Source organism: Miscanthus floridulus, chromosome 8, assembly GCF_019320115.1.
Source record: "Miscanthus floridulus cultivar M001 chromosome 8, ASM1932011v1, whole genome shotgun sequence".
Lineage (NCBI taxonomy): Eukaryota > Viridiplantae > Streptophyta > Magnoliopsida > Poales > Poaceae > Miscanthus > Miscanthus floridulus.
The window spans coordinates 159,048,596-159,074,875 of record NC_089587.1 but is presented as its reverse complement, the minus strand read 5'-3'; the positions used below and the strand labels follow the sequence as shown (position 1 = coordinate 159,074,875).

The following is a 26,280-nucleotide window of genomic DNA, read 5'->3' as shown; positions in this document are numbered from 1 at the left end:
GATGCTTCTTATCCGATCATGGAGTCCATCATAACATCGCAACACCATACCATCCTCAGACTAGCAGACAAGTAGAAACATTGAACAAGCAAATCAAGAACATTCTATAGAAGACTGTCAATGAGATGGGAACAACATGGAAAGATAAGTTACACGGAGCACTATGGGCTTACAGAACAGCTTACAAAACATCTCTTGGAATGTCACTATACCAACTTGTCTATGGGAAGACATGTCACCTACCTATCGAGTTGGAATTCAAATCTCATTGGGCCATAAAAAGGTGGAACATGGACTTTGAAGCAACTAAAAAGAAGAGAAAAATACAACTCTCTAAGCTAGAGGAATGGCGAGAAAAGGATATCATAATGCAAAACTCTATAAAGAGAGGACAAAGAGGTGGCACGACAAAAGATTGAAAAAGAAGGAATTCAACCTAGGTGACAAGGTGTTGCTTTTCAACTCTAGAGTGAAGTTGTTTGGACATGGAAAACTACAAAGCAAATGGGAAGGACCTTAGAAGGTAATTAGCACATTGTCTCATGGAGCAGTCACACTTCAAAATGATGAAGGTATGCTTTTTTAGGTAAATGGTCATCGTTTAAAAGTTTTCCATGACACACAATTGCCAGAAGAAGAATTGGATATATTTAACTTTGTAGAATTCAAATAACATTTTCAATTTAGCTCTTCTTCTTTACTCTATGAAAAACGCCCTTAAAAACCATGTTTACCTGCTAAAGTATTGAAAGAATATCTCTAGTCTTTTGTTGGTGCTTGTCTCCACATGTTGTTTATGCAAGGTAACAGAATTCAAGTGTGGGGGACGCAAACCTCCCAAGCAAAGCATGGCATCGACAAACGACAAAAGAACCACGAGAAAGGTAGGCCGACCTATCTTGGGTCTACTAAGCCTTGCACTTCGTCCTTGTCTAGATTTACCATCAACCAGTTTGGGGGAGAGGCACCCCCATGTATCCAGCTAAGTATTTCTCTTCCTTTGTTTTATTTAGTTTGCTTTATAAAAAATGAAAACAAAATAAAAAGAGTGTGCCTAGTTTGCTTTAATTTCTTTTAAGAGCTAAATAAATAAAAAGGGATTCTAAGGATAATCTCTTAAAATGGAAATGATGAATAGTTGCTTTGTTGTAATTCATTTCAAGTATCTAGTTTTCAGCCTTAAGTTTTCCTGAGTTTTGGATAAGATTGCTTTGATATAAGGATTTACGCTGAACTTGAAACTCATGGGTAGCATATGCTTGATCTAAGTCTAAGTAATTGACAGATATGATATGAGAAGGTCTGAGCTATTGTTTATCTTGTTCCAAGTGACACTAAAGTTCTGGAGATTTCTTTTGAAAAACACAAAAATGCTACATGATGAGTTCTTGTATGACAAAGCTTGACTTCCCACCAGAGCCATACATTTTATGCTAGGAAAACTTCCACATATATGCTGCTTGTTTTGCATTGAGTTTTGTCAAGCTTTGTTGACCCTTATGAGAGATTTGTCATGCTCTTAAAATCAAGATCACGTACACACCACCCACATATGCATTACTCCTACACTAGGAGTAGGCGTAAAAACATGCCTTCCATCTAGATCCACTCAAAAATATTTTACTCCTGCACTGGGAATGAACACAAAAACATGCTTGTTAGGTTTTTCATTCACCAAATAAATGCTCCAAGTTCTTGTTGATACCTCTCTCAAAGTTTTGTTGTAGAAAAGAGACATGGGGCTATGCAAAAGTTATTCATAGAAAAAGAAGAAAAAGAGTTGAGAAAAAATAAACAAGTGTTCGAGATATTTAAAACAATGGGTACTTAGATGCCCGCCTGAAAAAAGGCAAGATGAGTAAGATAGTCCCTGTTCTCTCGCAAAAATATTTCCAAGTTTCAAGAGAGAGATGTTTTCAAGGAGCATAGTAGAATTAGGTTAGCCACCATATATATCCACCACACATCCATACACATGCACATCTTGATTTGATTGTATGACTCAACTCTCTTTGGATCCGAGGTTTGACTTTAAAATATATGTATTGCAAGTATGCTCTACCTTTCTCCCTACCGATGAACTCCACATAAGCCTTAGTTGTAGGAAGAGAAAGGCATGACATCACTATTGTCTTAGTAAGGATCCACAAATACCACATATATTGGGACACTTGAGAGTGTCATACAATGGAATCTCTAAGTTTTATTTTGAAAACTTATAAAAACTCTAGAACAATGGTTGAACAAAGAACTAGAGTCATAGTGCATGACTTGATCGTTCTTTCAATTACCCAAGACCCAAGTGAAGGCTAAGAAGCCCCATGGTTGAAGGTAATATGGTAAGTTTGAAAGTCAAATCGGTTTATTCTAATCCGGAGGAGAATTTCTGATTGAACGCATGTGTACTTTTGAGGTGTGAAAACATTGATGCAACTCCTGATCTATTGCTGAGTTTAGCTTTGCCAAGGGATGAGCAAAGGTTAAGTGTGGGGGAGCTTGTTGATGGTCGTTAACATCAATCATAAACCATCAATATAACCTGCATATATACTTAATTCAATCACCAACAAAGGTGTAGGGGATTAAACTAACAAATTCCACGAGTTTTGGTAAATCTATATTTTCTGTAGAGTTTATCTAGAAAACTATCAAGGTGGACCTAGATGTCAGACTTAATTGTGCTTATCCACAACGAAAACAACTCTAGTGCTAACCCTCCATGAGTTCTCTGCTCTAACTATGGCCAACATCCGTACTGGACCAGCGATCAATGTCAGAGACAATGGTTTTGAACTCAAGCCAACTCTCATCAACATGGCGCAAGCCAACTAGTTTTGAGGAAAGGCACATGAAGATGTGAGTGCTCATCTCCAACACTTCCTGGAGATCTACAGCACTTTCACCATCAAGGGAGTTACTAGAGACGCCATACTACTCTGCCTCTTCCCATTTTCACTTTTGGGGGAATGCGAAGCAATGGTTCTACGCCAACAAAGATAGAAACACTACATGGGATAACTTCTCCACTGCCTTTCTAGCAAAATTCTTTCCTACAGGCAAGACCAATGCTCTGCGTGGGAGAATTTCAAGTTTTCAATGGCAACATGATAAATCTATCCCTAAGGCATGGGAATGCTTTCAAGATTACATATCAGAATGTCCTCATCATGGAATGGAGAATTCGCTACTCATGCAGACTTTCTACCATGGGTTGACCAATAGTACCCATGAGAACATGGATGCTACTGCTAGAGGTGCTTTCCTGTCACTCATGGTCTCAGGTGCAACAACTCTCATAGAGAAGATGGCCTCCAACCAAGGTTTGAATGAAGAACGTCTTCAGACCTGCAAGAGAGGTGGAGGAATGCATCAACTCAAGGAGGTAGACATATCGTCTGCCAAGATGGACCTGCTCATGAAGAAGCTCGAAGACTAAGCCATAGATAAGCAAGAAGTCATGCACATTCATGATTCCTACATGACGTGTGAAGAGTGTGGAAACACTAGGCATTCAGGGAACAACTGCCCTAAAATCCATGAGGATGTGAACTTTGTCAACAACAACTACTATCGTCCTCAACATAATCAAGGATGGAATTAGCAACAAAGGTCAAACTACCAAGGTAATTACCAAGGTAACTATCAAGGTAATAATTTCAATAATCAACCACCCTTGAGAGAGTTAATTTCTGGCCAAACTAAAATTATGGAGGGCTTATCTAGGAAACTAGCTTCCAATGATAAAATTTTAGAAAATATAAATAATAAAATGGATAGCTTCTCCCTATCATTAGAAACCAGCATAGCTTTAATAAAATGATAGAATTACAAATAGCTCAGCTGGCACCTGTTGTTCCTCCTACCAACAAAGGTAAGATTCTAGGGCAACTAGAAGATCTAGAAACTATAAATCTTGTCGATATTCACAATGCAGCATACTATTGTATACAACCATCATCTAGAGGATGGATAGATTATTCCTTGCCTGAAAAGAAAGGTGATCCAGGAAGGCCTATCATCCCCATCGCCATTGGACCTCATATTTTCTAAGAAGCTGTCTGTGACTTCGGAGCAAGTGCCAACATCATGCCTAAGGTAATCTATGATCAAATTAATGGAGATACTTTGTTATACACAAATATGCATTTGTAGCTTGTAGATGAGTCACTCTTCTACCCCAAGGGAGTTCTTGAAGATGTCATTATTCAAGTGGGACAATCATACGTACCCGTAGATTTTGTGGTTTTGGAAACAGGTGGAGATGTAAGGGCACCCATTATGTTAGGCCAACCTTTCCTAAGCACCCCAAAAGCCATTATCTACATGAACAGTGCCAAGATCTATTTCATAATCAAGGATAAAAAGGAGAAGTTTTCTTTCAAGAATCGTATCCTGCAATCTCCTACAAACGGTGTACTTGCCCGAAGAAACAACAGTGACCAAGAAGAACAATAGAAAAAGAAGGATGAACAAGGCCAGGCAGCCACAAGAAGAATCAGTCAACATGATCAACACACTTCGGTCAGAGTACGACCACCTACTCGCTTCACCATACCTTACCAAGAAGGACGATCTAGGCATACCCACGATCGAGTGTACAATTAGGCAAAGAATATTCCACAAGACCTTCTGTGACATTGGGTCAGGTGTCAATATAATGTCCAAGGTAACATATGAATATTTATTTGGTAATGAACCTTTGTACCCTACATACATACAATTATAGATGGCGGATCAATCAATCTGATTTTTGGAGGGAATAGCTAAAGATGTCATAGTAAGAATACATGATCACTATGCCCCTGCTGACTTCATGGTTCTAGACATGGGTGAAGAAGAAGATGATACATCCATCATCCTTGGAAGACCATTCCTCAACACCAGAAACGTAATTATCTACGTCAGATCTGGACAAGTCCACTTCTAGTTCCCTAGAGAAAAGGTATGATGTTATTTCAATAGTTATACCACTTATGAACAGCCAAAGAAATCCTGCTCTAGGAGGAGACGTTGATCATCCCAATGTCAGAAGAATCAATCCCTAAAGAATGGATGGGAAGAAGATGAAGAACCTGAAAAAGTTGTAAAAGATGAACCTACTCTGCCAAAGTCAAGTCCACAGACCAAACAAGTGTGGAAGGAAAATGTGACAACATTAGAGTCACCATCACAAGAGGTGCAACCATTAGGGTCTCCATCTTCGAGGCCAACAGATGCACCCAAGGAATGAACAAGACTGGAGGTAGTCCTATTCGAAAGACTTAAAATCCGAACCCTTGCCAGGAGGTAAAATTGGTAGTTATCCATATTTACTTTTCACGTCACATGAATTACTTTAGCATATTTACTTTTTTGCATTAGCATTGCGTTTAGAAAAATAAAATAAAAATCTCATTCTTGCATTATAAAATCCTAAGCCCCATGTGAATGATTCCTCAGAGTGTAAAAACCCGTAAGAAACATTCATTGTGGTGGCATAAAAATAAATAAATAAAAATACCATGCATACAATTATATAAGAAAATTCAAAAAAATATATTAGACAGACATTCTGCTAAAAGTCTGTCAATTCAAAAATATTTCTAAAACTCAAGAATGACTAATCTCTGAATGGCTGACCACTAACCCTTTATCCTAATCCGTTCCATGAGTTTTGGTGTTATGGTTGGTATTTTACAGGATGATGCATAGAGATTAAGAGAAAGTTCACCTGGTCGTCATCATCTCGCTCCACTCCAGGACGAGAAGGATGTCCGCTGGCCAATCTGCTCTGAGAAGGACCATGATAACATCTAGCTTGGGGGAAGAACATCCCCATCTATCTAGCTAAGTATTTCTTTCTCTTTTGTTTTACTATTTCTAAATTTGCTTTATAAAAAGATGCATAATTAAAAACAAAATAAGAATTTACCTTTTTGTTAAATATATATTAAATATTGTGTGATCTAAAAAATGAATGAAAACAAAATAAAAAGTGTGTGTCTAGTTTTCAGTTTGTTTTTAAGAGCTAAATAAAATGGACTCTGAGGATAATCTCATGAATGAAAATAATGAATAGTTGCTCTGTTGCAATTCCTTTCAAGTACCTAGTTTTCAGCCTTGAATTCTCCCAAGTTATGGATAAGATTGTTTTGATATAAGAATTTACTCTGAGCTTGAAACTCGTGGGTAGCATATGCTTGATCTAAGTCTAGATAATTGACGGATATGATATAAGAAGGTTTGAGCTGTTGTTTATCTAGTTCCAAGTGAACTAAAGTTTTGAAGATTTATCTTTTGAAAACATAAAAATGTTTCATGATGAGCTCCTATATGACAAAGCTTGAATTCCTACCAGAGCCATATATGTTATTTAGATTAGGAAAACTTTCACTCATATATGCTGCTTGTTTTGCATTGAGTTTAGTCAAGATTTGTTGACCCTTATGAGAGGTTTGTCATGCTCTTAAAATCAAGATCACGTACACACCACCCACATATGCACTACTCCTACACTAGGCGTAGGCACAAAAACATACCATTCCATCTAGATCCACACAAAAATGTTTTACTCCTACACTGGGAGTGAACATAAAAAATATGCTTAATAGGATTTTTCCACCAAATAAATGCTCCAAATTCTTGGTGCTATCTCTCAAAAGTTTTGTTGCAAAAGAAAATAAGCATGGAGCTACGTAAAAGTTATTCATAAAAAAAGAGAAAGAAAAAAAAGTTGAGAAAAAATGGACAAGTGTCCAAGATATCTAAAACAATGGATACTCAGATGCTCGCCTAAAAAAGAGAAGAGATGAATAAGATAGCCCATGTTCTCTTGCAAAGTTGTTTCTAAGTTCCAAAAGAGAGATGTTTTTAAGGAGCATAGTAGAATTATGTTAGCCACCATATATATCCACCACACATCAGCACACATGCACAACTTGATTTCATTATATGACTCAACTCTCTTTGGATCCAAGGTTTGACTTTACAATATATGTATTACAAGTATGCTCTTTCATGCTTTCCCCACTCCTATGAGCTCCACATAAGCCCTAGTTGTAGGGGAAGAAAGGCATAACATCACTATTGCCTTAGCGAGGATCCATAAATTCCATATATATTGAGAGACTTGAGAGTGTTATACAATGAAAGCTCTGAGTTTTATTTTGAAAACCCATAAAAACTCTAGAATAATGGTTGAGCAAAGAACTTGAGACATAGTGCTTGACTTGATCGTTCTATCTTTCAATTTCTCAAGAACCAAGAGAAGGCTAAGAAGCCCTATGGTTGAAGGTAATATGGGTAAGTTTGAAAGTCAGAATAGTTTGTTCTAATCCGGAGGAAAATTCTTGTTTGAACGCATGTGTACTTTTGAAGAGTTGCTTCGATGTTTTCAAAAATCCTAAAAACTCATGATCCAGTTGCTAAGTTTAGCATTTCTCAGGGACGAGCAAAGGTTAAGCTTGGGGGAGTTTGTTGACAGTAGATAACAATCATTATAAACCATCAATATAACATGTATAAGGGCATGAATGTGATCACCAACATAGGTTTAGGGGTTTAAACTAACAAATTCTACAAGTTTAGGTGAATCTGTGTTTTCAACAGGGTTTATTCAGAAAACCGTCAAGATGGACCTACATGTTAGAATTAATCATGCTTATCCATGATGAAAACAACTCCAGAAGGTTCCAGAGGACACCAGAAGCCAAACCACCAAAGAGGACCGCGAGATACCTCCAGGTGGGGCCGGCTGCCCCCACCTGCATGCCGGTTGGCCCCTAGGGCCCACATGTCTACTCTTCGTTGCATTATTGGTTCTCCACCGTCTTATGGTTTGCATCTACATCGTCCTTTCAAGTTGGTTTGATCCAAGGGCTCAGGATTGACGCTCCGGTCTGTATATACCAGCCCCTACCCCCTTCCTCAGGCATTGCATTCAATCAAGAGAAGATAAAAACCCTAATCATCCTCATAGTTCCACCATATTCTATGGCATAGCTAGCTAGGCTAGGTCTAGAGGTAGGCAAGCTTCGCTTGGATTCTCAATCTTGTTAAAAACGTGGCTTGGTATATCTCTTGCACCCCTCTCTCGTTTGTATCTCTCGTTACTTTCATATGTTTGCTACAATTGTTATGACAATGTTCTTCATATCATTCATGTTTCAAGTTATAATTAGGGCTAGATATCGAGCCAGCTCGGCTCAGTTCGGTCCAGCTCGGCTCGGCTCGTTAATATTACGAGCTAGACGGACATCTCAGCTCAGCTCGTTTGTGAGCTCGAGCTGGCTCATTTAACTCATGAGCTACTACTAAAAAATAGGGGACATATGTTTATAATGTTGATGCAACATCAATTCCAGAAGGTGACGTCCACCATTATGCAACCATAATGATTAATATATATCAGGTTCATCATAGTACCAATCATGCAACATAACTGGTCCATCCATGATCCATGCAGTTCCAGCATATTACATTATGTCCATCTCCATGCAAGTATGTTAATATTTACATATGATACTTGACACATTAATTAAGTTCCATGGAAGCACACAAAAGTAGCTATTTGTCCTCCTTTGGAGTTTGTTTCCTAGCCCCCAATTCCTACACTTGTTGCAGGCTTAGATCATATCATGTAAGTAAAAAACTGTACTTCAGGAAATTACCGAGAACCAAATTTTAGAATGTTTGTATTTCAACTTCTAGTTGTATAATTACTAGTTGCTTGCCACCACAGACTTAGAAAAGTCCACAAACTCAATGTCAGCATCATCATCTTCTCCCTGAAAAATAGTTCATAAATCAATATTTAAGTACCACAACAATTATAAAATCAAAATTCATATGAAACAACTAAAATTAAGGATTACATACAAATAGAATAGGTGTACACTTTTCATTCTGAGACCCCCTTATCTAGCTTGTCTAGCTAGATGCACAAACTAATGCTTGAACCCTCATTGGCTTCAAAGAGCTCCTATAGTCATGAAGAATTCTACCAGAAGAGCTAAATGTGGACTCTGATGATACACTGCTAGCTGGAATAGCAAGAACCTCATTGCCATACTAGACACAACAGAGCTGCTTGTACCCTTTGATGAAGAGGCTGAATGAGTGGTTTGGTTTGTCTCGCCCATTTTGTGGCGATACCTCAATTCATACTTCTTGTAGAGCTCTTCTAACTCTTTGTTGATCTCATTAAGCTCTTTTTCACATCTTACAGGGCTATAAAGCTGTTCAAAGCTATAGCTAACGTACCTCATTTTAAACCTAGGGTCAAGGATTGTAGCAATAGCCATGAGATTGTTTCTCACCTCCTAGTATTTATCAAATTTATCTAACATTGCAGCAGCCATATTTCGCAAATATACATCATCTGATTCCTTTGCCTTTATCAATGCAATCTTAGCTGTCACTATGTAAGGGTAGAAGACATTAGCTGTGGGGTAAATTGATCCTAAAAATGCAATTGTTGCTTCAGCCATCGTTCTTAAAATTGGCCTAATCTTGTCATAAATTTTCCACTCATCTTCTTAAGGTGCCCACTCATACTTATGGTCTACTTGAGAATAGTAACCAAATGCAGCCCTGTACTGAATACAAGTATCTAGCATTCTATGTGTTGAACTCCACCTTGTTTTAACATCAAGAGACAGCCCTTTTCCAACTGTAATAGCATACTCATTGCAAACATCCATAAATTTATACATACGACTTGGAGACCTTTTAAAATATTTCACTGTGTCTCTAAGGTTACTTATGAGATCATCTATCGGTTGCAAGCCATCATTAACAACTAAATTGACTATGTGGGCAGCACAGCGAACATGAAAATATATTGGATCCAACTGACCATTCTTTCTAGCAAGAAGCTTGGGTGTCAAATTTGTAATAGCAGCATCATTATTTGAAGCATTGTCAAGAGTGACTGTCATAACCTTATCTTCTATTTTCCATTCCACCAAACAATCAAAAATAGCCTGAGCTATCACTATTCCAGTGTGGGGAGGATCCAACTCAACAAAGTTTAGCACACGACATTGCAAAACCCAATTGGCATCTATGAAATGTGCAACCAAACACATGTATTGAAGGTTTTCATTAGATGCCCACAAATTTGTAGTTAAACTTATAGATTCAGCCTCTCTAAGACACTTCTTGAGAAGTTCCTTTTCTGATTCATACACTTTCATGCACTCATTTTTATGGCCTTTCTACCAATAGATTCATAGTTACTATTCATCCACTTCGTCAAGATATTAAACCATTTATGTTCTACCATCCGAAATGAATACTCATGAACAATAATCATCTTGGCAATCAAATTTCTAGTGTGGTCATGATCATATTCAATAGGGTTAATCATAAGAGAACCAGCATCAGAACCAAAGGTTAGAGTGCCTTGAGCAAGTTGAGCTTTAGCCTTTGCTAGCTTGTTCAAAAATTGAGTGCACTTTTGTAGGTGTCGGTTCAGCTGTGATGTTGGTCCACTAGGATGGTACACATAACTTTTATAGCAAAATTTGCACTTAGCCTTTGTCACCATAACCCCAGCCTCCTTCTTGGATGTAACTTGGATCTCCTTGAAATACTTCCAACAATCAGCCCGCTTCACCCTCTTTACCTTGCACTTGGAAGGACATAATGAAAAGTAGGGGATGGTTATGGAGTAGTTGTAGGCATGAGCCGCGTGGGACATTTTGTCGCTCGAACTTGTCCAATCTGCACTGACGACGAGGCAGTTTTCTTGCCATTCTTGCCGACTCTGCTTCGACGGGTCTCCAAACTTGCCGGTGGTGGAGGAGTTTCATGTTGTACCTCGATGGTCTCATCGTCGTTCTCCATGGCAGACGGTGACAGCAGGTGGCAACGGCGCCTTCGTCGTCTCCATGCCTACGCAGCTATGTTGCACTTTGCGTGTAGCGAGCAGCGGTCAGAGTCACTGGACAAACACCGAGCAGAGGTGAGGAGGCTGGAGGGGGGCGAGCAACGAGCAGAGGTGAGGAGTTGCCGGTGGTGGTGGCTCTCATTTTTATTTTCTACGGATGGGAAGATGAAGGGGAAGGGATGGGATCATGGGAGATGGAGGAGAAGGGTCACGACGCTCATGTTCACAAGCTAGGACGAAGGGATCTAGGATTGATCGGTTGTCTTAGTGGTATGGGCTTGCTTGTTGGGCCTCCCTCGTGGACCCTAGATTTATAGTCATGGGTTGATAGGCCTCAGCTTGTTTCAACTCGTGAGCTGGCTCGAGCTAGCTCGTTAAAACAGCAAGCTGGACTTCTAGCTCAGCTTGTGAAAAATTTAAAATGAGCCGAGCCGAGCTGAACTGAGCTGGCCATGAGTCGAGCGAGTTGACGAGCCACGAGTATTTTGTCTAGCCCTAGTTATAATGTTCATCGTTTACTTTGATTATATGCTTAGTATAGCTAGATTATCATTATATTTAAACATAAGTTTGTATAGCGCTCACTCTAGTATACAATGTGTAAGCGTGGTGCTTATACGTTGTTTACCTGTGGATGCACCCTATATTCCAGGCCATGTGGTAGATCGTGGATGTAACACTCCCGTTGAGTCCTTTGTAGTCCACTCCCCGAATATAGGACAAGTAGGATGCGGTTACGAAGGAAGACAAGCTATGTTCTTAATCTTCCTTAGTAATATCTCTTATGTGTAGATATAAAGTTGATCTTAGCCATGACTACTAGGTGTAAATGCACTAATCAACATATACTTTGACTTATAATTAAGAATGACTTAGAAATTATTCCTCTAATATTCTACTTAGCCATGCTAATGCCATAGAAAGGAGTACTCTAAGTGATCAATGATTAGTTATTACTTACCATTCATATACATTTATCTCTTGACTTACCCCTATTGTGAGTAGAAGTTGGTTATGGTTTATTTCTCCATCATGTGTATAAGTTATCAATATATTCCAACCGTACGTCCTTCCCTGTGGTAAAAATATAAATAACAATACCTGAAATACTCCTGGGTAAAGTGCTATAATGGTATATTATCTGTGTGCTTGTAGATTCCTTTCATTTATATATTTTTCTAGTCACATGCAATATTAAAGTATTTCTTAGTGTCATTCTAGAAGTGGCACTAGGTAGTACCAACAAGCATTTCTGGCACTATCACTAGGGATGACAACTTAGTAAAAGTGATGCTAAGAAATGTCAATAACATAGGGTGACTACTTAAATAAGTGATACGTTAATAAATACCAACCCTCTTCCCTCTCTTTTGGCTCCTTTGTGCTTAAGCCCCTTGTATGCTTGTACCTATTTTAGATCTTAGCGCTCTCTAGGTTCTCATGGTGACAACCACACCGCTAAGACCCTAGGGGTGTCTTGGTGCCATTTAGTGCAGGTGGGTCCAGGTACCCTACAAGTGGATTTAGGCATTTGTGCCCTCTTGTGTGTTGCTCCTTTTCGATGCCCTGTCTTTTGCCATGGCGTGGGGATTGGAAGAAGCAAACCACCGCTCCTTTCTTTTCACCTCCCATTCCACCCTCTCTTCGATTCTTGTCAACTGCAATGGCGTACGGATTGAGAGAGACCAAAACTATTTCCTTTTCCCCCTTAGCCTGCTCTGTTCGATCCTGTCCTAGCCATGACGATTGGATCAAAGACCATACTATCACTTCTAGTTAGCGAAGCTATGGTCTATGTCATGTTCTTGGAACCATGCGAGTCGACTCAATCAACCTTTAGAGTGCCATCTCTACCGAGGATGTGACATGAACATACCTAGCTGACTTTCTCCTTTTTAAGCCCAAGGATACGGACTCACTTCATGAGGGCTAGTCTTGTTTTTTGTTGTGTTTGCTTAGGGCCTAGCATGCTTGGGCAAGGGTTGTGGCGGTGGAGTTTGGCACTCATGAGCAAAGTGGCCTTCTTGTCCACACTCAAAACATCTCTTTGGCTTTGGCTTTGGCTTTGATTGTTGTTGTTGAACTTGAGCCTTCTTCTTTTCTACACTTGCTACATATCCAATGCCACTTCTATCCATCTTCATGACGGTGTTCATGAGTAGCTCACTTTGGAGATGCTTGCCTCTTGCAAACTTGCTCAATCCCACCTTGAGATGCTCTTTCTCCATCTTGAGCTTCTTGTTCTCTTCCTTGAGAACATCATTGTTCTTTTCTTCCTTGAGCTTCTTGTTCTCTTCTTTGAGCTTCTCATTCTTGCTATCCGTTGGACAATTGTGTGATCTTGGCTTCCAATGCTTGTTTACCGAGAAGGAGGTTGTTGTATCCAAGGTAGATGATAATCAAGTGATATTCAATGGATTTAGATACAACAACTTATATCTAGTGGACTTCACATCCGAAGATGCAAATTTGAAGACTTGCCTATTCACCAAAACAACACTTGGGTGGCTATGGCATAGAAGACTTGCTCATGTTAGGATGAGCTCACTCAAGAAGCTAATGAAGAATGAGTTGGTGAGAGGGTTGAAGGATGTGAAGTTTGAGAAGGACAAGCTTTGTAGTGCATGTCAAGCCGACAAGCAAGTTGCAAATACTCATCCAACCAAAGCTTTCATGTCAACCACAAGAGTGCTAGAACTCCTTCACATGGATTTATTTGGACCAACAACATACAAGAGTTTGGGAGGAAATCTTTATTGTCTTGTGATTGTTGATGACTATTCAAGGTATACATGGGTATTCTTTCTTCATGACAAATCCAAAGTTGCATCTTGCTTCAAGAAGTTTGCTAAGAGAGCACAAAATGAATTTGAAGAGAAGCTCAAAAAGATTAGAAGTGACAATGGGAAAGAATTTGACAACACAAATATTGAAGCCTATTGTGATGAAGTTGGAATCAAACATGAAGTCTCTGCAACTTATACTCCTCAACAAAATGGTGTAGTTGAGAGGAAGAATCGGACATTGATCACTCTTGCAAGAACAATGCTAGATGAGTACAATACCCCCAAAGCTCTATGGGCTAAAGCAATCAACACCGCATGCTATGCATCCAACCGCCTATTCCTTCAAAAGTTCCTTGGCAAGACACCTTATGAGTTGCTCAATGGGAAGAAGCCGGATGTTTCCTTCTTTAGGGTGTTTGGTTGCAAATGCTACATCTACAAAAAGAGGCAACACCTAGGGAAGTTCCAAAGACATTGTGATATTGGTTTTCTTGTTGGTTACTCATCAAAGTCCAAAGCATATAGAGTATTTAATCATGCCACCGGCTTGGTTGAAGAAACATATGATGTAGAATTTGATGAATCTAACAGCTCCCAAGGAGCACATGAGAATCTTGATGATGTAGGTGATGAACCATTGAGGGAGGCTATGAAGAACATTCCGATGGGAGACATCAAGCCAAAAGATGATGTACAAGTCATTGATCAACCTTCTTCATCAAGTGTGCCACAAGATGGTGAAAAAGATGGGAGAGTAGAAAATGAAGATACTCATATCTCTCATGAGCAAATGGTGGTACAAACACAAGATGTTGATGCTCCACAACCTCCTCCTCAAGTGGTCAATAGAAGAAATACACCTCTCCTACACGATCATCCACAAGATCTCATCATAGGGAGTGCATCAAAGGGTGTAAAGACTCGATCTCAAAAACTTGCTTCATTTATTGCTCATCACGCTTTTGTCTCTTGCTATGAGCCTACCAAGGTAGAAGAAGCTCTTAAAGATCCAGATTGGATCAATGCCATGCATGAAGAGTTGAACAACTTCACTCGCAATGAAGTTTGGACTCTTGAAGAGCGACCAAAAGGTGCAAGAGTCATTGGAACAAAGTGGGTGTTTCACAACAAGCAAGATAATCAAGGTGTTGTTATGAGGAACAAGGCAAGACTAGTTGCAAAGGGGTTCTCCCAAGTTGAAGGTTTGGATTTTGGAGAGACCTTTGCACCGGTTGCAAGATTAGAAGCCATTCGTATCCTACTTGCATATGCATCATATCATGAAATGAAACTATATCAAATGGATGTGAAAAGTGCATTTTTAAATGGCTTTATTAATGAACTAGTCTATGTTGATCAACCTCTCGGGTTTGAAGACCCTAGATATCCTAATCATGTTTATAGGTTGTCCAAGGCACTATATGGGCTTAAGCAAGCCCCAAGAACTTGGTATGAGCGCCTCTGGGACTTCCTCATTGAGAAGGGCTTCACCATTAGGAAGGTCGACACCATACTATTCACCAAGAAGCTTGATGGGCATATCTTCATTTGTCAAGTATATGTTGATGATATCATCTTTGGATCATCAAATGAAGACTCATACAAAGAATTTGGTGAATTGATGTCAAAGGAGTTCGAGATGTCAATGATTGGTGAGCTTACATTCTTTCTTGGTTTCAAGTCAAGCAAATGAAAGAAGGCATCTTCATCTCTCAAGAGAAATACACAAAAGATCTTCTCAAGAGATTCAAGATGGATGAATGTAAGCCAATCAAGACACCAATGCCTACCAATGGACATCTCGACCTAGATGAGGGAGGTAACCCAGTTGATCAAACTCTCTACGTTCCATGATTGGTAGCTTGTTATATTTAACCGCATCTAGGCCCGACATCATGTTTAGTGTGTGTATGTGTGCTAGATTTCAAGCTAATCCTAAGGAAACACATTTAATTGCCGTAAAAAGAATCCTTAGGTACCTTAAGCACACACCAAGCATTGGCCTTTGGTATCCCAAAGGAGCTATATTTGAATTAGTTGGCTATTCTGATTCGAATTATGCTGGCTACAAAGTTGATAGAAAGAGCACATCCGGAGGGTGCCATTTGCTTGGTAGATCACTTGTGTCTTGGTCCTCCAAGAAATAAAATAGTGTGGCTTTGTCCACCGCCGAAGCGGAATACATTGCCGTGGGTGCTTGCTGTGCACAAATATTATACATGAAACAAACTTTGCTAGACTATGGTGTAGTTCTAGAAAAGGTACCTCTTTTGTGCAACAATGAAAGTGCGGTAAAACTTGCAAATAATCTGGTTCAACACTCTCGCACCAAGCACATAGATATCCGCCATCACTTTCTAAGAGATCATGTTGCTAAAAATGATATATCACTAGAAGGTGTAAGAACCGAAGATCAATTAGCGGATATCTTCACTAAACCGCTAGATGAGGCTACATTTTGTAGATTGCGGAATGAGCTCAATGTGCTTGATTTTAGCAACTTCACAAAAAATTAAGCTTGTGTTGTCCTTTGCATTCATTGTAATATACAACATGTTTAATTTTTGGTAATGCATATAGGGCTTGTCTAACATGGTTAAGATAACCGCTAAAAAGCGTGTGAAGAAGCTTAACCTTGGATCAAACTTGACAAGCAACTAGATTTACTTACAAGTATTGCATATGCATGAATGTTGTTTTGTCGTTTTGTTCCTTTTGCCCTCTTATTGCCTATTTTCTTAAAAAGAATTATAGCCTAAGGCAAAATATTTTGAAAAATATGAGGGCTTGAGAGAGGTCACTCACATCAGTCCCAATTGGTGTTTATTTGGATCTTAATTGAGTTGGGACTTGATTGGGAACAGGCAGCACGGAGGAACATTGAAGACTTGCTGGAAAAGAAGTGACCGGACGCTGTACCGGACTCTGATGTCTAGTGTCTGGTCAGTTCACAGGAGGTGAACAGAAGCTGAAGGAGTGACCGGACTCTGCGTTTGAGCGTCCGGTCAGGAAGGGTTCCAGCATCCGGTCAATCTACATGGCATAAAAGGCAACTAACCGAACTCTGGCTGCGTCCGGTCATGGACCATCGAACATGTCTGGTCACGATTCCAGAGGAATTGGACCTCTCTGGAATCGACCGGACGCTGGGTGGTAGCATCCGGTCGCTACCACCGGAGTGTCCGATCATTAGATCTCGTGCGGCTTGCAATCGCTTCTCTTCTTTCCTTTCCCATCGCGTTGGGGGACTCATATATTCACGCGTACCGTACCTTGCACTGCATCCACTAAGCCCTAGCCACCGTGAGTCACCGCAGCCGTAGTCTCTAGCCGCCAACACGCCGCTGCCAGCTCACGCGCACGTAGCCGCCAGCACGCCACCGCCAGCTCACGCGCACGCCACCGCCAGCCCACACACACACCGCCGCTAGCCCGCACGCACACCGTCGCCTGCTCCCGCGCCACCATGCCAATAGAGCCACGCCATCGTGCTAGCCCCACACCAGCGCATCCACTGCCCAAGCCTTTGCACTCTGCTCATACTTCAGTAGCCTAGCACCACCGTGACCTTGCACTGCAATCCTCACCATCGATTTTACCGATTCATGTCGTGCTTCACGAACCCTAACCCTAGCCGGTTCCATGGTTCCCCGCGTGACGTCTCTTCTTTTCATCGGATCACCGGTTCGTCAGGTAGCAAGTCAGTCGCTTCTATTTCGCATCTAAATTGCTTCCTCTCATAGGGTTTCGCATCTATTAGATATATCGTATTTACTTGTATATCCTTCTATTCCATCATACAGCGAGTTGGTGCCATTGAGGTGTCAGGTGCAATTGTCAGTCAACTCGGGGCCAAGCTCATGAGTACGGATCGAGGCCAAGCCTCGAAAGTGTCAGTGGATAGTTGATCTTGTCAGCGGCAGTGATTCTAGTCAGATCAGATGGCTCGCACCAAGAATGTTGGTGGTGGTCCAGGAGATGATGATCAGAGGCCTCCGCCTCGCCTACCTACAGGACCTAAAGGCAAGGCGACAAAGAAGACTACATCTAAGAAGCGCAAGTACCCTGACGCAGAGACAGCGAGAGCAGTAGTAGTTGTAGAGGTCGCAGAGCATGCCGAGAGAGGAGGTGCCTGCAGTGGAGTTGTCATTGTAGATCATCTGCCACTAGACGCGCAGGGTAGACTTGAGTAGATTGAGCATCTTCATGGTAGTCCATCTAGGACTATCATGATGGTAGGACGACGTCTTCCCATTGTGGATCCTCAGCCTCAGGGGGAGTCACAGCAGGAGCCACGGGAGTAGCCCCCACTAGCAGAGCCGATAGAGTAGACTCAGGAGGGCCAGTAGGCCGAGGAGACCGAGCAGGCACCCCAGCCATAGCTATGCAGCTCTGGTCATACCAGTGTTCTAGTCCCACTAAGGCCAGCTACTCAGCGTAGGGGTTCACACCCACCGCCTAGACCACAGGGTCCACCTCCAGTGACCCACCTTGACTTGAGGGCCGCCATGGCCAAGCAGGTTTGGCAGCTTCGCTTTGTGGAGTTTGATGTGTGGTTTTCACCTAGGAGGGATGAGAGAGCAGCAGAGGGTTTCTACACACCACTGTAGGAGGATTTCTATAATGCATATCTGAACAGTGGGGTAGTTTTTAGATCTCAGCGGGTATACAACATTGAGGCTATAGTCGTAGCAGCTGAAGAGCATATTCACCCCTACCTTGCATATCTGCCGGGGCTGATAGATCTGATTGGCTGGATAGGATTGTATGTACCATCTTGGGTTCGACAGTTCTATGCTTCGCTCTACATTGACTCACATCATAACTTTATACACTTTGCATTCAGAGGTAGAGACTACAGGATGATGAGTCAGAGGGCCAGGGAGATACTGAGGTTACAGGAGCAGCCTGTTAGGTTACATGAGGTTTGTTATGGATAGCAAGAGCCTCCCAGGCGTCCTCATGGTGGTTTGGTGCCCCCTATAGATCTTGTGCGCCATTGCTTCAAGGAGCCCTTTGGTGAGGGGTCGAGGAGGAACCCTAGTGACCTTACTCCTACAGCTTGAGTGCTAGAGGCTATCATAAGGAGGACACTACTTCCTAGGTTGGGATATAGAGAGGGCTTGACTCGCCTCCAGCTTTGGCTCCTCAACACCCTGATGCAGCAGACTGTGTTCGATATTTGGGATCTTCTTCTGTCTGAGATGGAGGACACGATAGCTGAGGGCTTCAAGGGTCATAGGCAGCTTCCTTATGCACATTGGATCACATTCCTTATTCTCAAGGCTGTGCAAGTTAGGACACCTAAGATGGTTGCAGAGTATAGAGGTGCCACCATAGAGTTTCCAGCTTATAACATGGCACAAAGGATCAGGCATAGCACACCACAGGCACCCACTCAGCCTCACCATCGTCTAGATGTACCAGAGTCCGTAGCTCAGCAGGATGAGGTTATCAGAGGCATAGCCGCTACTGAGGAGGAGGAGCTTGAGGCTTAGGAGGAGAGGAGCGAGTCTAGTGATAGTTTGGATGATGACTACCTACCTATTCCTCATATGCCTCCATGCAGACATGATGCAGAGGCCGGCAGTTCTAGCTCAGCTCCACCTGCACCATAGATGGACCCCACTTTGATTGCTATCCTTGAGCAGATGCAGCAGGATTAGGCTAGACAGGCTCAGGAGACCGCTGCCAACTTTGCACAGTTTTAGGCTCGTCAGGACAAGTTCCAGTGCCAGCAGTAGGTCCTCCAGCAGCAGCAGCAGTAGATGCATCAGCAGTAGTTACTCATGTAGCAGTAGCTTTTGGGATTCATGCAGCATGTCGTGACAGCCATTGGGGCCCCACAGCCATAGCTTTCACCCCAGATTAGTCAGCCTACTACCACTATGATGACTCCAGCAGTACAGCCCAGTGGGCTTCAGAGTCAGGGACCGCCTCTAGCTCTGTTTGCTTCATCGACAGTACAGGTGTCCCAGTGGTTATCCTCGCCAGTGGTAGCCCTGCATTTCATGCCATTATAGACGGGCTTCACATCGGATCAGTCACCCTCGCTATTTGTGCCTGACACATCAGTCTCTAGGAGTCTTGGAGCATCTTTTAGCGAGTTGACAGGGATGCCCACACTGCCACATATGCATGCCGCTGGTCCTTCTATAGCAGCCCCTATCATTGTGACTACTTAGAGGCTCCCTTCTTCTATCGCATCTTCAGATCCTATGACAGATATACTAGCAGTATCACAGGCTGCACCTGCCCCAGCTCAGACCCAGACCGCTTCAGCGATGCTTCTAGCCATAGAGGGTCAGTCCGTACAGAGCTCAGGGTCAGATGATGATGGCGCCCAGTTCCAGCTTGCCCCTCGTACCTCAGCGCCTGGCTCATCCGCTATAGCCCCACCGATCAACCCTTAGGTTTTGCTGTTTGATGCTAAAGGGGGAGAGGGTTAGAGTATGTAGACTCAGGGGGAGCAACTTTTAGGGGGAGCCTAGTTAGCTATTGGTCTATTATATACATTTGGAGCTTTATTTGTGTGATACACTATTACTATTATACATTCGTGTGTTTACTTTCATGCATACTATTATATCTATGTGATAGTGATATCTTCGTAATTGTGTTATATGACATGTGTGCTCTCTATTTTGAATTATTCATATGTCATATCACTTGTGTTATGCTCATTTGCCTTTGCTTCCATGTTTATACTCCGATGCAAATGAGCTTTATTTCTTATACTCATACTTATTTCATATCCTTTGAGTACATTGTGTTGGCTTGGGTCATATAAGCTTGCCTAACTCTTTTGTTCTTATTGACAAAAGCTTATATGAACCAAGTCTGTCAAAAACCTCACTCTTTCACATACTCGAGGTGGTATTGTCATCAATCACCAAAAAGGGGGAGATTGAAAGCATCTAGGCCCCTAGTTGGATTTTGGTGATTAATGACAATACAAGATTACTATGACTAACATGTGTTTTGTAGAGGCAATTAAGTTAGGTCATAGTAATGGAGATCAATTGGGCAATCGAGGTGGTCATGCCCCTATGATGGAAATTGTTTTGGTTTTCAAAGGATGGATGACAAGGTTAAGGATGACTAGTTCTAAGTGTCGATTGGAGTTGGAGAGACACTTAGAGTAGTTTAGGACTTTGTTTTTCCTTTTACCATACTATTAAGGGGGTATAGATGGGTAGCTTGACCTAGGTGAGTCTAGTGAGTTAGGTGTGGTGCACACTTGTTAAAACTAGCGCTAGGTAGCTCCTACATATGCCTAAGATCCTTTGGAGCAAACTTCATTCACATATGATCAAGAGTTGGAAGTGAATGGAGGGTCAAATACTGACCGAACGCTGGCTCCGGTGCGACCGGACGCTGGCCGTAGGGTCCGGTCAGTTCATTTGACCAAGGAGATTGTGTTCGGTGTGATCGGACGCTGGAGTGGTCAAGTGACCAGACGCCGAGGTCCAGCGTCCGGTCGACTCCAGTAAGGTACTAGAAGAGAAAATCTGTGACCGGATACGTCCAGTCAGTACTGACCGGACCCTAGGGTTCAGCGTCCGGTCGAGTATAGTAAGGTTCCAGTGAGGGTTTAATGCGACCGGACGCGTCCGATCAGTGGTGATCGGACCCTGTCAGCGTCCGGTCAACACTTAATCACTGGTGTGCAGGTTGAACTGACCGGAGTGTCCGGTCACTTGACCACTCCAGCGTCCGGTTGCACCGAACACAATCTCCTTGGTCAAATGAACTAACTGGACCCTGTGGCCAGCGTTCGGTCGCACCAGAACCAGCGTCCAGTCAGCATTTGACCCTCCATTCACTTCCAACTCTCAATCATATGTGAATGAAGTTTGCTCCAAAGGATCTTAGACATATGTAGGAGCTACCTAGCGCTAGTTTTAACAAGTGTGCACCACACCTAACTCACTAGACTCACCTAGGTCAAGCTATCCGTCCATACTCCCCTTAATAGTACGGCTAAAGGAAAAACAAAGTCCTAAACTACTCTAAGTGTCTCTCCAACTCCAATCGACACTTAGAACTAGTTATCCTTAACCTTGTCATCCATCCTTTGAAAACCAAAATGATTTCCATCGTAGGGGCATGACCACCTCGATTGCCCAATTGATCTCCATTACTATGACCTAACTTAATTGCCTCTACAAAACACACGTTAGTCATAGTAATCTTGTATTGTCATTAATCACCGAAATCCAACTAGGGGCCTAGATGCTTTCACTTAGGAGGAGCTAGGGTCTAGGTCATTATTCTTGAAGCTGAGGTCGACACGATTGGCCCAGGAAGTACTGGCTAGGCTATGACTTGAGCTTGTGCTTAGCAAACAACCACTTCTGCCTCTTTTGGCCCGAGGATCAGAAATCCTCTGCTAGGGCTAAGTCTTTTTCCCTTGGTGTTCTTTCGGTGTTATTCGATCTTTCTTAGTCTTGTTGCCTTTTTAGAGTATTGTTTGCTTATTGCCTTGTTTGTCGCTCTATCGAGGTAGTTACATTAAGGATAACGTGATTGGACTAGGACCCGTTGGAGTGAGAAGATGCGGACGGCAGCAGGACCTTGAGGAGAACGACTACAAGTACACTAAGGCTCTCAAAGATGACCAGTGAATAGGTGACATGTCCCACCCAACCTTGTAGAATCCTATTAGACATGCTATAATGTAGCTTCTAGTGTTTTACTATTATGCTCTAGTGTTTTACTATTATGCAAATGATTTGTGATAGGTTGCATGGTAGAATTGCTTGTGAGCGATTACCTTGTCGCAACCTATACCCTTGCACACCCGCTGTTAGACTAGACACTCGCTTACTACTTACTTGCTACTGCTTCTACTATGCATTATATATGTGATGTGATGCTTAATGGAGGATTGTTTGTAAGTGGTTAAGGCACATGGTGCCGATAATATGGTAATAATTGGGGAGATCTTGGCGTGTGTCTTGGGTGTGTGGTGAGGGTTGAGTCCATCGGACAGGATCTTACGATGAGTCATTGGATGAGTCTTGTGGGGGGCGCGACCTAGGCATCCCCTACGAGAGGTACCTATGGCGGGTGCATGTGAGATGAGAAGATCCCAAGGTGGAGTGTCTTTGTGGGATGAAGCCTCGAGATAGAAGTGCCATCGAGGCATGGGGTGTTGGTTATCCCCTTTGAGAAGATATCATGTTTGGTCCCCCTAAGGACTGGTATGTCGAGAGAACCGGATCATAGGACCCTACGTACACACCACTAGCTCCTGAATGGGCGGGGGATGGTTACTCGACCAACTAGGACGGTGCCATTACTACTAGGTTGGAAGTGGATAGTGTAGGGAGGTACGGGCGTATGGCCCACAACCTCCTAAGACAGCGTAGTGACCTTTGGGGCCCCAGTACTATGTCTCACAGTCTCAGCATGCCGGTAGACTCCGGGGTGGCCTAGGGCTAAGTGGTAGGATGGCACCATACCGATTGGGACGTAGTCGGTATTAGCCTAGGCGGTACGCACCGCCGATGATGGTGATCTTGTGGTTCTAGGTGTACACGCTCTGCAGAGTCGATTGATCTATACGTATAGCCGTGTCCCAAGATATGGACATTTATATGACCCACGCTTCCCTTGATTAATGAGAGGTGTTCTTTCTTCTCCCCCCTGGTTTGTTGGGCTTCGGCTATTAGCCATAAGGCAAGGTACAAGAGGGAGTAGTCCTTGCCGGCTAGAGAGTGAGAGTGTGGTGAGATGTCTGTGATGGGATGGGTGAACGTGTGGATGAGATGGGTTAAAACTTGATGAACTATTATAAAATATGGATGAACTTGCATAGGAAACCTACAGCCATATATAGGCCTTTTGCTCTACCCTTGTATTCCACTTACCACAAAGCATACGCAAAGCATAGGGTGGGAGCCAGTGGCCAGTACAAATTGTACTGAAAGATATTTGGTAGGTTTTGGATGTCATCTACGATGATGACATTGGAGATTGAAGGATTAGGATTAGGTGGTCTCGTTCCTATGCTCAAGTGTGGTTGAGGAGATGAAGTCTACGCCCACTAACATTCTACGCCTACTCTGATAATTGCCCGTGAAGGAGGAGCCTTCACCCGCCGACGCGCTACGTCTACTCTAATGTTGATTTGTGTGCGTTCCGCTAGTATAATGTTGTAATTAGGTGTGTTACCCAGTGTTGTAATGTCTTATAATCTTGTAATTCCGTGATGTATGACTGTGATATCAACTAAATAATGATAATGTGATAGCTTGGTCTTTCTGCGATTATCACATTATTCGTATCTATGGATTTTTCCTTCATGGAAAATCAGGATTGTTTCACTGATCACCTCGGGCGAAAGGGTAAATTACGGCTCATGGTGAAAGTCTACAACATCTACAGAGTGTAAAACTGGTATATTAGCCGTGCTCACGGTCACGAGCGGCCTTGGAACTCTTACGAAACAGATGATCACTATTGATTAATTGTTTATGCTATTCATTATTCATGTTTACCTAATTATGTGTTTATATGGGCTTATGATAAACTTGCTGCTACTCAATTGCTTAAAATCATGACTCACTAAAAGCTAACCGCAGTTAAAACCGTGTCAACCTTTTGAGCCACATGAACCCCATGTACTCAACATGTACTTACGCTTGCCTTTACATTTTAATTGGATAAAAATCCTGGATGGGTACCAGATTACTAGAGTCAGGAGGAGTTAGGCTTATGATCAACCAATCAGTTGTCCCTGTGGAGTGGAGTCTTCACCCGAAGATCGGAGTTATCTTGCCGCTGTTTGCTATCTAAGGTTATATCTTTTATACTAAGTTTGTTATATACTAAGTATTATCTTTTGATATTACCCTTATTTGTAGCTATATGTGAGATTTGATTTTCTGGGCTCACATATGGTGTACCTGTGATTTTGTTATTAAAATTGGATGCTCTTATAATGCCTCAATCCAACCGACTGGTGTAGTTCTTGTTTTTAGTAGTTTGTGGAGTCATGTTGCTATGTTGTATTTAGGTTATTTTAACAATCTGGATTTATCTTCTTTTTAATATAAATCGGTAGCTCTTCTGATTTATCTAAAAGATAATAATTTGCTTAATACAGTATAGTTGGCTCTCAAGACCTACTTCCTCAGTGGTTTATACATGCCCCTCAAGAGAAATTCAAAATCTTTAGTTCATCTATCACGCTTAAGATCAGCCCTAGTACATTTCACATATATTTGTATACTCACACCTATATTAAAGTGGGCAGCGGGGCACACAGGATGAAAAGAAGCCCAGCTCAGCCGCCTATACCGATCGACGTTGAGAATCTTAGCAAAATATCTCGTTTTGGTGGCTTGACGCTGTCAACGACGTTACGTATGTACTCCTTTCGTCCCTAAATAATTATCGTTAAGTTTGACTTTTAAAAAAAAAATCGTGCAACATTTACATCTTTAAATAAATTTATTAAAAATTAGATTTAAAGATCTTTTTAATGATACTAATTATGTGCTATAAATATTATTTTTTTAATATATATTTAGTTAAAGTTATTTTTCGAGAAGCGAAAATAATATATATTTAGAGACGGAAGGATTAGGCTGTGCTAAACTGAAGCGGATGTTGCTGTGCTGTGCTGTGCTGTGCTGTGCTGATGGAACATAAAAACAGCGCATCGATCAGTCGCTCGGGGCCCAACGTAGTCGACCGTGAATCTAACATTGATGTCTCCATATCGCGATCTTCTTCGGCACTGTCTGTCTCCTAAAATTTTTATCAAATCGAACGTTTGAACACATGTATAGAGTATTAAATATAGATTAATTACAAAACTAATTACACAACTTATGACTAATTTACGAGATGAATCTTTTAAATCTAATTAGTGCATGATTTGACAACATGGTGCTACAATAACATGCGCTAATGACAAATTAATTAGGCTTAAAAAATCGTCTCGCAAATTAGTCTCCATCTATGTAATTACTTTATATTTAATGCTCCTTATTAGTATCTAAATATTCGATGTGACATGAATTTTAAGAGCGACTAGAGAACCAAACACCCCTTTGATTCTCTGTCTTTTTCTTTTTGCTATTGTCGTCCATGTGGAAGTGACAACAAAAGGTGTGTCTGCAGGCTAAGCTTGGGCTTAATTGGGTTCATTGCAGTTGCAGAGAGGGATTAAATTAATAGCTGCACGAATGATTATAGTGTAAGCCATGCATGCTTTAATAATCTCGTTCTGATGGGATCGGAACGGGGCCAAACTCAAAAGGCTGGCTTGGCTTGGCTTGGGCGAGGATGCTGTATCGTGCATGAACCTTTGGTCGACACACACACAGGTTCATGCATATACGAGAGTCCATGAAATTTGCTCTCGGATAGGATTAAAAGCCCTCCATGCATGTGCCCAACACTATTATTTGTTTCTTTTTTTTCATTTTCTTTTCAAAATAGCAGAGCAACCAGGCCACTGGTATGCTGAACCCTTGTTGGCTTTCCCATGTAAATCTGACCACGATGAACAGACATCGTTTTCATTTTTGTTGGATGTGTCTCAGTCACCGAATTTTGAAAATTAAATCACCCAAGATAAAAATAGCAAATACTAAACACGTACACAAC

The 26,280-nt window shown here is 41.8% G+C and overlaps 1 non-coding gene across 1 annotated transcript; it reads right to left on the bottom strand.

The window, feature by feature from the left end:
* Positions 1-3,067: 3,067 nt before the first annotated feature.
* On the bottom strand, positions 3,068-3,174 carry LOC136478686 (small nucleolar RNA R71). Its single transcript, XR_010764404.1, has one exon. It is a non-coding gene; the product is annotated as a small nucleolar RNA R71 (small nucleolar RNA).
* Positions 3,175-26,280: the final 23,106 nt, after the last annotated feature.